This window comes from Hylobates moloch, unplaced genomic scaffold (assembly GCF_009828535.3).
Source record: "Hylobates moloch isolate HMO894 unplaced genomic scaffold, HMol_V3 SCAFFOLD_19, whole genome shotgun sequence".
In the NCBI taxonomy this organism is placed as follows: domain Eukaryota; kingdom Metazoa; phylum Chordata; class Mammalia; order Primates; family Hylobatidae; genus Hylobates; species Hylobates moloch.
In genome coordinates this window covers 20,159,064-20,174,297 of record NW_026652294.1, presented here as the reverse complement: position 1 = coordinate 20,174,297, position 15,234 = coordinate 20,159,064, and positions in this window count along the sequence as shown.

Below are 15,234 nucleotides of genomic sequence, written 5' to 3'. Positions count from 1 at the left end.
ACCACGGTGAAACCCCGTCTCTACTAAAAAAAATACAAAAACTTAGCCGGGCGTGGTGGCGGGCGCCTGTAGTCCCAGCTACTCGGAGAGGCTGAGGCAGGAGAATGGCGTGAACCCGGGAGGCGGAGCTTGCAGTGAGCCGAGATTGCGCCACTGCACTCCAGCCTGGGCGAAAGAGCAAGACTCCGTCTCAAGAAAAAAAAAAAAAAAAAAGAAATCTGAAGGACTTGTATAATACAATTCAGCACCACGGACAGCAGGAAAAAAAATCCCATTGACAGAATAAATCTGAAGTTTTCCTTTCAGTATTCATGAAAATCTGGTGCTTCAAAACAGATACACACACATCCAATTAGGTACTCAAAAATATCTTCAGAAGAATCCTAGAAATTACAAAACACAAGTCCTTGGAACAGAGAATGAAAATTGCAGCCACAAGGCCACATAGCTGAAGCCAAGAACTAAGTTCCTAGAGCTAATCTACTTATCATAAATCCCATCACAAATATACTGTTACCATCAAGCAGAATTGTGTGTATCTTCAGTGACATGAGTGTGGTTTACTGTGGCACTTTCTCAAATAGGAATTAAGGAAGAAGTCAGGTATTCTGATTTAAGTGCCAGAGAAATGTCTTATCCAATCAGTTAGGGAGACTCATTTCCTAACACTATAACTTATTATTTCCTGTTTCCTAATATTTTTGAAATCATGGGTTGAAAGTGAGTTTCAAGGTCAGGTAGAGGAGAAATAGATTCAAGTTACTACTGCCCTTGCCTTAGACAATGAATTTCTTTGACCTTGTTGAATACATTAGAATTCTTTCCAGCCTATCAGTGTTTATTAGATTTGATACTGCCTAATTCTGACATCCCAAAGGAAGGTGACTCACTCGCAGTAAACGTGTTATCATTCTCTAAGGATATGTCTAATCTGCATGACATCATCTTATCTGGAAGATACATTTTAGGTGGATAGTCCCCCGAGCTCATGAAAGGAAAATTTTCCATTTGTTATGTTTCTCTAATCCTATTCAATTATAACAGCTATGAGAAGCATCTTTGAAGGGGAAGGAATGTGATACTGTGAAGGAAAATAGAATTATAGATTTAATTACTCAAGACCATATTCACTATAATAGTCAGTGCAAAGCTTTTCAAAGAAGTCTTCATTGAGTAAATAAGAATTGTCATAAATCTTTCTCCTCCAAGATCCTTTCAACAATTATTCAGGTTCTACCACCTACTAGCTATGTAATTATGGAAAGTTACTAACATTCTCCAAGCCTCAGTCCCCTTATCTATACCATGAGGGCTGTTTTACTTAGGATTCCTCACTGGGGCATTGAAGAATAATGAGACAATTTCTCACCACACGGTGTAGAATTGTAGGAAACAGAAGCAGAGGAAATGAGGCACAGGTGACTGATTCATCTAAGGAAGATCAAATACATTTTTTGATAAAACAAATTAAGTAAATCCTCCTACAGATAGACATAGGATTTTCCTTGTCACTACTAATGAAATTCTTCAACTATTTCAAAGTTAAAAGACCATGGTATTTGCAATAAGAAGATCTGGACTTGATTCTAACTCTATCACATAATAGCTACCATAGCTCCTTCCCTACCAAGCCTTTACCTAGCTACAGAAACATAGCTATTTCACTGAAATGGTGGCTATCACTATCCCTTGGTAAAGAATCCAATTAGCTACTTGGATTAAAAGAGAGAAGCAGGTGTTGCATAGTGGTTAATGGTGCAGGCTATAACACTGGTATGTATTTAAATCTTGGTTCCAACACTCATTGCCTGAGTAACTTTGGCCAAGTTACATAAGCTCTCTAAGCTTGGAATTCCTCATCAGCAAAATGTAGATAACATGAATAACTATCACATGCCTATGTTATGATGATTTTAAATGTTAACATGTGTAAAGCACTTAGAACAGTATCCGGTACAGAATAAAAACTCAATAAATGTCAAATATATAGAGAACATGCTGGACTAAAGTAATCCAGGCCCCTGGGGCAAGGACCCCCTTCACTTACTTCCCAGATATAAGACTAAAGACAAAGGACCCTTTCTCTTCTGTAGATCTGCTTATTATGGAACTATGAATTTTTTCTTTTTTGTTTGTTTGTTAGTTTGTTTGTTTCTGAGATGGAGTCTCACTCTGTCGCCCAGGCTGGAGTGCAGTGGTGTGATCTCGGCTCACTGCATCCTCCTGGTTCAAGCGATTCTCCGGCCTCAGCCTCCTGAGTAGCTGGGACTACAGGCACGCGGCACCACACTTGGCTAACTTTTGTATTTTTAGTAGAGACAAGGTTTCACCATGTTGGCCAGGGTGGTCTGGAACTCCTGACCTCAAGTGATCTGCCCACCTTGGCCCCCCAAAGTGCTGGGATTACAGGTGTGAGCCACCACGCCCAGCTGGAACAATACTTTTATATATTTATTTTTCTTAAGGCCATTCCTTGCTCAGATCATGACTCACATTGAGGTCATGATTATGGGGGAAAATCATATCAAAGGTACTTTATTGCAACTCACGACAATGTATGAATGAGTGGAATTCTATCGAGGAGAAAGGTGGGAAGTGGTCCCGGTGAAGGAATAGATGATCCTGGCCATAAAGAAGAAGAGTGAGGAGGGAGACACAAAGCTAAGCCACATGTTCTCCTCCTGACATTTACAAGTGCTGAGCTAGATCTCAGCTGATTCAGCCAGTCACGCTGCTTTCCTGTTGACATCAGTCCAGAGCATAGAAACACAATATGAATCACCAGAATGAGCAGATAATAAGCCCGGACGAGTTTAAGGGGAAAAGGAGAGAGTGAGAGCCAGGAAGGAAGCTTCCAGTTAGGAAAGGTAGGAGATGTGGATGCCCTCATGCTGCCATGGGAGGATTATAGGAATGGTATTACTTACAGTCACTGTCTGCAGGGCTGTGGTCTGGAGTACAGATGATAACCCCAAACATACATGTGAAGGAGGTAAGGTTTATTAGCATGTATATGTTCTCGGCTACCAAATTCTCTACCTCACTCATATTAACGCAATTTTCTTTTTACTTGGTTAGCAATCAGTGATGTTTTGGCTTGCTATCCCAATTTGTAGGGTTTTGTGATATAAATTCAGAAGAATATGAAGAATGTGAATGGGAAGACAGGCTCAGAGATCCAAAAGGAATACCAAGAGGAAATAAAAATAAAAGTTGCAGGGTTGGGTGTTAGAGAGAGTGGAGGAGACTTTATGAGGAGTGGGCTCTAGAGCATCTAAGAGGTGGGAGAGAATGGAGGGAAAGATTAAGGAGGAGTTTAGAAAATTGTTCTAGGTTATAAAATGGATTCCATGTATTGGTCTTCAAGAGAGCCCGGCATAGCTTAAAACTCCTTTAAAATTCCTTTTGATTGGTAGATTGAACTTTTAAAACATGATTTTTAATATTCAGAGGCTGGTCCAGGGTTCAATAATCAGGGTTATGTGTGTGCACACAGATCCTTCAAACTTCAGCCCCAGAGATGGATTGGGACCTGCAAGACCCTTTATTGTACTAAAGAGTTGTTTATGAAGGCAAATGAGAAAATGTCTGCAAAGTTTATTTAAACTTTAGGAATGAAGTTTAAAGTACGTCAAACAAAATCCTCTGTCTTTTCCTGAACAGAAATAGAAGGCATTTCACCACTACCCTATCCCCTATTGGGGAAAAGAATCGGTCAAGAGAAGACCTGTTTAAATTGGATGAGAGGTGACATGATGTTCCGATCATCAGGGAAATTATGAACTGTAATGATAGGAAATGTATTTCCCTTGAGATGGCCGCAGGAAAAACTGGTTTTCTCCCTTGCCTAGAAATGTCTGTGCTGAGCATTATTAACAGGTGGTGCAGCTGGAATGAAGGCCAGCCCTGGGGTTTCATAGGCCAGTGTTTGACAGCCAGGACTATGAACAACCTTCATTGGCATGACCTGGACCTGAGAATGGATGAGAAAAGGTCTTCAGTCTATGCCCTGTGGCCTGGGGTGGGTGACGCTGAGTTTGGATTTAGACTTGGGAGAGAGAGTCAGAATTGGCTTAATGAGAGAATGAGATTGTGCCAAGCTGAGAAGTGCTCCATCACTGACCCACACTAGCCCACCACCCACCAATCCAGGCTATGTATCAGTATCTTCACGGAATATTTTTAGAAATATACATTGTTGTACTTTACCTTTGGAGCCCTGATTCAATAAATCTCAGATGAGGTCTGAGCATCACTTTTTTATAAGCTCCCCAGATGATTGTGGTGAAGTTTATCCGCCAGCAGGAATTTGAAAACCACCAGTTAAGTCAATCACAACTATCTATTGTCTCCTGATCGGCCAGCTAAGAAAATGATTCCCCTCGCCATGAACCAGTCAATCAGGGCCTTTTTATTCTTTTTCATTTCCCTGGAAAATCCTATCCAGGACAAAATGAAGAAAAGTGCTCTAGCCTCTCTTAAAATATCACGCAGACATCTCCTCCTCCTCCCCCACCTCCTCCTCCTTCTCCTCCTCCTTCTCCTCCTCCTTCTCCTCCTCCTCCTCTTCTTGTTTTTAATTTGCACATCAAAAATAAGACAGAGCTTAACTGTGTACACAGCCTACATTAAAACAGAAATGTGTTTTGCCTTATAGACATTCTGGAGCAGATCTCGAGAGACAGCCTTGTGGACCCAGGGATGTGATGGTGTACCATGAGGGAGGAGTACGTTCTGTATGGGGAGGGCAGGGAGGTGGAAACCAGAAGCAAACAACCCACTTGGTGTCCAGTAAAGTGATGGTTCCCATCAGGGTTTGGGCTATAAAGGACCTGTAGTGCTCCCAGCTGCATTTAGAGGATCAAAACAAGATCAGAAACGGCCGGATAGTAGCTCCAGATCAGGGAATCCAGAGGCTTGATAGCCCCAAGTGGGAAGAGTCAGGAACAGCCAGTGTAGGAAGTCTGGGGCCTTGGTCTCTGTAGGCCAATTAAAGAGACCTCATCTCTGATTGGCAGCACAGCAGTTCCCAAACGTGGGCCCCCGGACATCAGAAGTAATCAAGTAACTAGTTTACAATACAGATTCATAGGCCCTTCCCAATTTCTGATCCTTGCCACTTTCTGTCTTATTTATTATGCTCGTCATTCCACCAGTCCATAAACATGTATTAATATAAAGTATCCTCTATATGCTTGCTGGTCTGTTAACTGTGTGAGAACAGGGGCTCCATGTGTCTTCTTCAGCCTCAATGTGTAGCAAAACGCCTGAAAACAACATCCATTTATTCATTTAAAAAAGGAGCATGTGCCTATTATCTGTCCGGCTTATCTAGGCACTGGGATACAGTGATCAATAAATGTGCCTCCTGGCTGGGTGCGGTGGCTCACGCTTGTAATCCCAGCACTTTGGGAGGCCGAGGCGGGCGGATCACGAGGTCAGGAGATCAAGACCACGGTGAAACCCCGTCTCTACTAAAAATACAAAAAAATTAGCCTGGCATGGTGGCGGGCGCCTGTAGTCCCAGCTACTCGGAGAGGCTGAGGCGGGACCTGGGAGGCGGAGCTTGCAGTGAGCCGAGATTGCGCCACTGCAGTCCAGCCGGGGTGACAGAGTGAGACTCCGTCTCAAAAAAAAAAAATAAAATAAAATAAAAAAAAAAAAAATAAAATAAAATAAATAAATAAATAAATAAATAAATGTGCCTCCTACAACAAAAATTTCAGATTCTAGTGGAGGTGACAGCCCAGGAGTCAATACATCATAGCATCACGACACACACTTTAACAACATGTATAAACATCTCCTACCTATTGAATCCACTTTCACACAGGAGCCAGAGAGATCATCCCAAAACTCAAATCCAGCCACTGTATTTCTTAAAGACAACCCATAAATATCTTCATAGCCTGTGGCTCCTCTTCCCAAAGAGGGGTCTGTAGAATCCAGGTACGTAAGTGTCTGGGAAAGAAGTTTTCATGGTCAAGAACCTTTGGAAGACTCTGGGTTAAACTAAATGAAATCAATCAAGTTTCTTTAATGCAGGATTTGTCAGAGGCTGCATGATACCAACATGTCTTGCAAATCTCCAAAAGGGGAGGAGGTAGCATTCACTACTTTCTCATTCTTATTTGATGTTGGCTTTTTTAATTTTTTTATTTTTATTTTTGGCATGTGTTGAAGGACTAGTGTTTGGAAAACAGACTTTGGAAATTTTGGCTGATCACATCATGCCCCGCTCTCCACGACTGCCTGCCAAGCCTCTGCTCCCACTCTTGTTCTGTTCTTGCACTTTAAGAAACCCAAACTACTTTTTACTTTCGAGCCTTTGCTCATGCTGTTCACCCTTCCTGCACATTTCCCCAAGTCCTATAACTTCTCCCAGAACACACAAAATGTGCCTGGAACACTCAAACATGTTCTCAAAGATTCTCCTCAGACACCACCTCCGCCAGAAGCCTCAGCTGTTCAGGTGCCTCTTCTCTATGTTCTCACAGTCCCTTCCCCTGCACAGCACTTAGTGTGCTATGCTCTCACGGTTGCACAGAACAAGAGCTTTTGGAGGGGAGGGGTCATTACAAGGCTTTGTTTATCTCTGTTCCATTACCAGGGCTTTCCAGTTTGATGCTATTGATATTGGGGCTGGATAATTCTTTGTTATGGGGGCTGTGCTGGTTGCTGTAGGATTTTAGCAGCATCACTTGCCTCTACCCACTAGATGCCAGTAGCACCACCACCACCACCTTCTCTAACCCACCCCACAAGCTGTGAGAACCAAAGATATCCCTAGACATTGCCTGATATCCCCAGAGGGATCGAAGTCATCTCTGGTTGCAAACCATTGTTCTATACATAGCACAGTGTCCGGCATTCATTACACAAATATTTACTGAATGTGTACTAGACCCCGGCCCAGTGCCAAGCACAGGTAATACAAATGTAAACCAAACACACACTGGGCATTTAAGATGCTTGCAGGAATTGCAGGTCCTTGCAAGAATTGAGAAATAAACAGACATTATTAAGAATGTAATAACAGGCCAGGCGCGGTGGCTCATGCTTGTAATCCCAGCACTTTCGGAGGCCGAGGTGGGTGGATCACCTGAGGTCAGGAGTTCGAGACCAGTCTGACCAACATGGAGAAACCCCGTCTACTAAAAATACAAAGTTAGCGGGGCTTGATGGTGCATACCTGTAATCCCAGCTACTTGGGAGGCTGAGGCAGGTGAACAGTTTGAACCTGGAAGGCGGAGGTTGCAGTGAGCCAAGATCACGCCATTGCACTCCAGCCTGGGCAACAAGGGCAAAACTCCATCTCAAAAAAAAAAAAAAAAAAAAAAAGAATGTAATAACAGTCATAGTTGCATGAAGGCAGAGAGACATTTACCTATTTTTTTGATTTTTTTTTAATATCTAGAGCCCCTAGGGCAGTGCCTAGTACATACGATGTATTGAATAAATATTTGTTGATGGATCATATTAGCTAAAATTTATAGAGTACTTACAGTGTACCAGAAAGTATTCTAAGCACTTTATGCATATGAAATTATTTTAGCTCATAGTGAACCTAGTAGGTTCTATTATTACACTCATTTTACAGATAAGGAAACAAAAGCCTGGAAATTGTAAGTAACTTGACAGTGATGGTGTGGTAAGTATGAGGCAGAGCTGAGACTTGAGCCCAGGCAGCCCAGTTTCAGAGTCTAAGTTCAAGAGCCTCAAGTGTTATCTCCAATGATGGCCAACATTTACAGAACTTTCCTTTGTGCTTTAATTCTCATACTTAACATCATTTTATTTGAGAAAACGTGACACAGACACGTTTAAGTAATCTCCATTCTCCCATAAGTAGTAACTGGCTGAGCTGAACCCTGAGCTCTGTCTGGCTGTGAGTGCCTCAATCTTTAATCACTATGCTTCATTGCCTCCATTATGGAAGTGAAATAAAGCATTGCTAGATGGCCGAGTGAGGAATGGCATCGAAATGGCTTCTGCATCCCTCACACAGCAAGCAGGGAGTCTAATACATAGACAGTGCCACACACATGACTTGAAATGATGGCGATGAGGTATAAGGGATGAAACACTAGACTAGGACTGGGAGATCCAACTTGTCCTCCTGGCTCTGCCACAGAGTTTCTTTGTAACCTTGTGGACTTCACACTCACACAAACAGGCCTCCACTTAACCAACAAAAATGAGAGGTTTCTAGTTTCCTGGGTTCCCTTCAGCTCCGAAGCGGATCCCAGCAGCCACAGCCCTGAGTCCACCCGGAGAGCCCCTTTTCCATCTTGGAGGCCAACCAGGTAAAGCTTTTCCTTCAAGTGTTTTGATTGGTTTGTTCACCTCCTGAGGCAGGTGCTGTTTTGGTTGCCTGGCAACACAGTGATGGAGACTACCAATTCCCAGAGGAGCAATGAATGAATGAGCAGAGATAGTCACTCTGGGAGCAGTGGCCACAGCCAGAGGAGTACATTGCAGAATTCCTAACTCTATCTGTCATTTATTTTTATTTATTTATTTTTTTGAGACGGAATCTCGCTCTGTCACCCGGGCTGGAGTGCAGTGGTGCCATCTCGGCTCACTGCAAGCTCCACCTCCTGGGTCCACGCCATTCTCCTGCCTCAGCCTCCCAAGTAGCTGGGACTACAGGCACCCGCCACCACACCCAGCTAATTTTTTGTATTTTTAGTAGAGACAGGGTTTCACCATGTCAGCCAGGATGGTCTCGATCTCCTGACCTCGTGATTTGCCTGCCTCAGCCTCCCAAAGTGCTGGGATTACAGGCGTGAGCCACCGCACCCGGCCCCAACTCTATCTGTCTTGATACATTCCAGGTTCTGGATGACAGGACAGAACATATAAATTGGTCCAATTGATCCCCATGATCATCTCACAAGACAGGAAGAACTGAACTTCAGTAGATAGAAAAGTCTTTTTTTTTTTTTTTTTTTTTGAGACAGTCTCGCATTGTCACCCGGGCTGGAGTGCAGTGATACGATCTCAGCTCACTGCAACCTCTGCCTACCAGGTTCAAGCGATTCTCCTGCCTCAGCCTCCTGAGTAGCTGGGATTACAGGTGCCCGCCACCATGCCTCACTAATTTTTTGTATTTTTAGTAGAGACAGGGTTTCACTATTTGGCCAGGCTGGTCTCGAACTCCTGACCTCGTGATCCATTCGCCTTGGCCTCCCAAACTGCTGGGATTACAGGCGTGAGCCACTGCGCCTGGCCTCAGAAAAGTCTTTAGAATGGTTAAAAGCAATGCTTTTCAAAGAATGTGGATGTGGATCTGGGTTCAACTCCTGACCCTCGCACTCTTAGAGTGTGTGACTTTAGTAAGTTTCTTAGCTTCTCTGATTCCGTACGACTCCATCTTTAAAATGGAGGTGTTAATACCTATCTTAAAGTGTCACTGAAAGAATTCAATAAGAAAATGAAGGTTAAACACTTAGCACAGAGGCTGGTGCACAAGTGTATTATTATTAATTATTATTATAATAATGCTTAAGATCACACACACTATTTAAGTGGTAAAGCCAGGATTTGAACCCAAATCTCTAGTAATGCCAAGGTAAATTTTTGCCATTATCTCGTTTCTTCTTTGAAAGGAAAAGCCATAAGAATATATTCTTTCAATGACTATTTTTCAGCCACTATGTGATACAGCATTTTATAGACCAAGCGGTGCTTTCAAATGCCTTCTTTCACTGAGTATGGTATGCTTACTCCTCTGAGTCCAGATGGAGATAGTTTTGAAGAAAGCAATGATCTGCTTCTGGAAGTTAAGTTCTGCTCTCCTTCCAGGGGCTTGAAAACCAGGAGAGGGAGCCCCTCTCCCAGTGTAGCGGAGCCAGTCCAAGCAGAAGGTGACCAGGAATGCTGCTGAACTCAGCATCCAGTCTCACAGGGCCTCAAGAAAGGCCAGTCAGCTGGTCCTCCTCTCATGCCTGTTCTGCTCGACACAAAGGACTGGAAGCATCAGTGTGTCTCTGGAGTCCAGCATGGAGGTACCGGTGTGTGGCCGGATGGCTGGAGTTCAGGCTGAATCTGTTCTTGCCGATGGCAAGTTAGAGATATTCCAGCCAGGTGCTTCTCCACTGCCTCCCCGCAACACACACGGTACAATTTAAATCCAGTCGTCTAGCTTCTGTTGCTACTTGCCTCTGCTTAGAATAGCTGAGCCGAATGGATCTTAGAAATCTCTCTCTTTTGCATGTCAATCATATCTGAATAACGTGGTTCTTTTACAAAAGAAAATCTTTTCCCTCTCTCTCTTTTTCTCTCTCCCTCTCTTTCTTCTCCTTCAATTCTTTTCTTCCTTCTCTCTCTCCTTTTAACCGTCTTTGTATTTGTCTTTATTTCTCTACCTCTGTCTCTCCACGCCTCGCTGCCCCCTGCCCCAAACACACGCACATACACTTTACAATGGCACCTGAGCCACCTCTGGCAAATCCTGGGGCACTGGAAAGTAATTAGAAAACCATTGACTAGGCCCAAACCCCTCATTCTACAAAGGAGGAACAGAGGCCCAGAGGAGGGAAGTGACTTGCCTGAGGTCACACAGTCGAACGCCCTGACTCCCAGTCTCATGCGCTTCGTTTTTTATGGCACTGAATACAGAACCCTTTTTCAAGTTTCCATTCTAAAAACCTCCCATTTAAAAGTATTGTACTGCATTGTTCAAATAAAAAAAGAAATTGCAAGAGTTTGGATTTTTAATTAAATTTTAATTACTGTATATCTATAATAATTATAACATCATAAAAATTTAACATAATGGAAAAGGCTAAAGCCCTCTTTGGAATCCACCCTACACATATAATGAGGTTCTCTCCTTGCTGCCCTTAGAGATAATTGTTAGCAATTTTTGTGTTTTATTTTATTTTATTTTTTTGAGATGGAGTTTTCACTCTTGTTGTCCAGGCTGGAGTGCAATGGCACAATCTCGGCTCACCACAACCTCCGCCTCCCAGGTTCAGGCAATTCTCCTGCCTCAGTCTCCCGAGTAGCTGGGATTACAGGCATGCGTCACCACACTTGGCTAATTTTTGTATTTTTAGTAGAGACAGGGTTTCTCCATGTTGGCCAGGCTGGTCTCGAACTCCAGACCTCAGGTGGGCCACCCACTTTGGCCTCCCAAAGTGCTGGGATTACAGGCGTGAGCCACCGCGCCTGGGCCTTTTTGTGATCTTAGAGTAGATGTGTATGTATATGTATGTGTGTGTACATACATGCTATATCCAATTTTCTTCAATTTGCCTTATTCATTTAGCAATAATGTTTAGCCATTATAACACATATGGATCTGCCACATTCTTTTTAGTGCTTTGTAATATTCCACGTATATGGCCCTGCCATTGTATACTTACCCATTCCTTATTGAAGAACTGTTGGATGATTTCAGACAATGCTACAATGGGTATCGTCATATTGTGCCCTCCTCCTTCAGCAAGTGAGGGAACCTGTCATTAGGGACAGTCCCTAGAGGTAAAGCAGCTGATTTGTGGCATATGAGCATTTTAAATGTTGAGACAACCTCATCTCCTTTCTCTTGATGCACATTGTTGCTTGTGGGTTACTGCTGCCGAATTATTCCTTCCACACCAAAGAGGAAATGAGATAAAATATTTTCTTGATTAAATAACACCACATGCACGGGAACAGATGGGTCTAGAAAATAGATTATGCACAGAAGGGATAAGCTGATGTGTAAATGGAAGAATTTGAAAGGTGTCCAGAGTCCCGTGACAAAGCACAACCCCTGTCAACCTGCAACCATACCTGAGAGTTCCCTTATTAATGGTCCTCCATTGGAGAAAAAGCATTCAGTCTCCAGAAGGCTCTCGTAAGAATATAAATACACTATCTCAGAAGGGTGACACACGATGCATGGATTAATTAATCAGTTTAACCAACAAAGAAGTGCTAAAAACTTGAACAAACCAGTTCCCTTCTCTAAGCAACAATAGTACTAACTTTAGAGAGTTTTGTGAAACCTAAGTAAAATAAAAATATGCAAATATTATTGAAAGGGCTTGACAAATAGTACATACTCAATATAATGTAGTTTTTAGGATTGGCTTAGAGTTATAAAGGACAAAATAGATACATTTCAAGCTGGATACGTGATTGTGATTGGAAAATGTTTGGTGAGGAAATGTCCTAAATTGATCTGGTGTAGTTAGCCCCTAACATCAGAAGGCACTTGAATGGTTCATACCCATTGTTCCATGGTCCCTCCAGCCCTACCTTCTCAACTCTGAGAAGCAGCTATTATTATGAAGTAGTTGAGGTATAAAGAGTGTCTCACAGCTAGGAAGTTCAGAGTTGGGACCCAAACCAAGGTGTATATGGTTTCAAAGCCCATTTTACTTTTTTTTTTTTTTTTTTAAGATGGAGTCTTGCCCTGTTGCCCAGGCTGGAGTACAATGGTGCGATCTCGGCTCACTACAACCTCCGTCTCCCACGTTCAAGCAGTTCTCCTGCCTCAGCCTCCCAAGTAGCTGGGATTACAGGCGCACACCACCACACCTGGCTAATTTTTGTATGTTTAGTAGAGACAGGGTTTCACCTTGTTGGCCAGGCTGGTTTCGAACTCCTGGCCTCACGATGCACCCAAAGTTTGGAAAAATGAAGAGGCTAACAGACAAGAAGTTGAAATGAAGAGGCTAGACAAAGTCCAGGAAGTGGACCTGAGACGTTAATTAACTTCAGCTCAGGCCCTCTCAACCTTGACTATACTTTAGTGTCATCTGGGAGGCTGAAAAAATACATATAACTTCTGAAACTCTGGCCCTGCTCCCTATCAACAGATTTGGTTGAGGCATCAGGGGCCAGGGCATCGGAGGCCAGGTCACTGGTGCATTGTAAGTTCTAGAGGTGATTCTAACATGCAGCCAGCAGTGAGAACTGCTGCCAAGGTGTTTTCATGGCTGTTCCCACTGGACTTAGTCTTCTCTCTGCCTTGCTGCAGCTGCTCCCTGGTGAGTCGTGGAGGCAGATGTATTAGAACAGCACCTTTGAAAGTGACATGATCAGCTAAAACCTTCAAGCACCCTTAATTACAAATGAACACCCACTGACATCTGCCTCCCTTTAAGGGGGACTCCAAGGACTTGGAAACTTACTTCTCTGGTTGCCATGACAATCCTTTGCAACGTCAGCAAAAATGCTCTATGCTGCAAACAAGCTAGCACAAAAATCTCCCAAAGTCTTCAGTTCAGAATGAACCTCAGCACCAGATCAGGAGACGTCATGTCTGAGCCTTTACTCAGGAATCCCAGGAAAGAACTATAGATGTTAGGAAATTCTAAACACTCTCTTCATTTGACCAGGTTTCAGAGATAAAACAAATTGCCTCATGTTGAGGAATAAACTAATACTTTCAAAATTTCTTTTATTCTATCCTTAACTTCCCCATCTCCCCAAAAGATTTTTTTAATTCAAATAGGAAACAGGTGAAACCAAAACAGTTCTCCTACTTTCACCCTGTCATTGACCCTCTTTGGATAGACTCAAGAGTACTTTACTCCTCCAGCTGATAAAACTTAGCATTTTACCCCTCAGGGACAGGTTTGAATTTGTACCCACACTCCCATCAGTTTTCATACCTAGCAATTCATCTTTAATGATGTGAAGTTTAGGCACCATGATAGGTATGTAGGGGAAAATATTAACGAGCTTTTTCTATCACCTTAAAAATCTTGCTATGGATGGACAATCAAAAAGACTCCACTCTTTTCGGTCAGTATGGTTAAGCCTTAGCTGAATGAAGTGGAAACTGTCCTGAATTAGGACCTAGGTCCCAGGTATAGCTCTGTCACTCACCAGCTATGTTACATGACACGAAACTGTGTGTGCTAAAATCACACATGACCTTTGTTGTCAGACAGAACTGACTTCGAGTTCTCACTTCAACTATGTATTATCTATATGACCTTGGGCCACCCTCCATTTCTTCATCTATAAAATGAGGATAATAATACCTCCTTAACAAGATCGGCATATGCGTATATAAAGCATTTAGCAGTGCCTGGTACATAACATGTGTTCAGTAAATGGTAGCTATGATTATAATAATCTATAAACTGTGAATACTATCTATTCTGCCTACTTCACAGGAATGCATATGAAATGAGGGAATTTATATGAAAGTAATTTGAAAAACTACAAAATTTACATACGAGAGGGCTATTTCTAGAGTGGTTTTGTTATTATAAGAGCCTGCTCACTTAAAAAAAAAATCTGTTAAGAATAGCAGACTTGGGTTCTTTTCAAAAACAAATAACCTTTTAAACACTACCACCACCACCCCATGGGGTTGGATTTCTTACTGAGTAGTGAGGGAACATGTATACCTATCACCGTGTGTGCATCCATCTGTATGCAAATTCCTGCGCTGAACTGTTGCCCTGGGGAAAGGATCATATGATGCAATATGTTTCTTTTCTTCCTAGATCCGTGAGGATTTCTGGTTAAAGGCAAGAGAAACAATTGGAGTAGCTAACACAAGAAGACAGTTTAACAGAGATGGGAGACTCACAAAATAAAATTGGGTAGGGGACAGGGATGGCAGGACTAGACTTGAGAAACGAAGTCTAGGAAATTCACGAGGTTGGGCGACAAGATTCATGACCAAGAGTCCAGGAAACTGCTGCCACCACCGTCACTGTAAGCAAGCAGTCTTATGTCCAATTTCTCTCTTCATCTTTGTCACTTTCGGGAGAGGGAAAGTCCCAGGAGTGAGCATCCAATAGGCTCAACTTAGACAACATCCTTTCTTCAAGGATTTTTGGGGTAGTTGGGGAGTGGCAAATTGTGCAAGAATCTGTCCCTGGGAATTGCCAGGTCATCATACAAAAAAAAAAAAAAAAAAATCCCCCAAAAGAAATGTGGAGTAAATAGAAATAAACAAACCTTCCAGGAAGCCACCTTTTGTCAGCTCTCATTCTACTGGTGAAGAAGGTTCAGAGAAGTTATTCAAGGACTTAGTGTCAGGTCTCCTGGTTCCTAATCCATGTTGACCCTCCTACACAAAACCCAGCAATTTGTAAAATCATAAGCCATTTCTCCAGCTTTAAATGATGTCTAAGGTGGAGGAGATAGGAGTAAAAGGGACTGACTCTACAGAAAGTGATTTTCTGTTTTCAGGCCTTTTTCATTACATGAGCTCAGTACATAAGAATAAATAATGCTAGAATGCAGCTGACCTCCAATGCATGATGGGAGAAC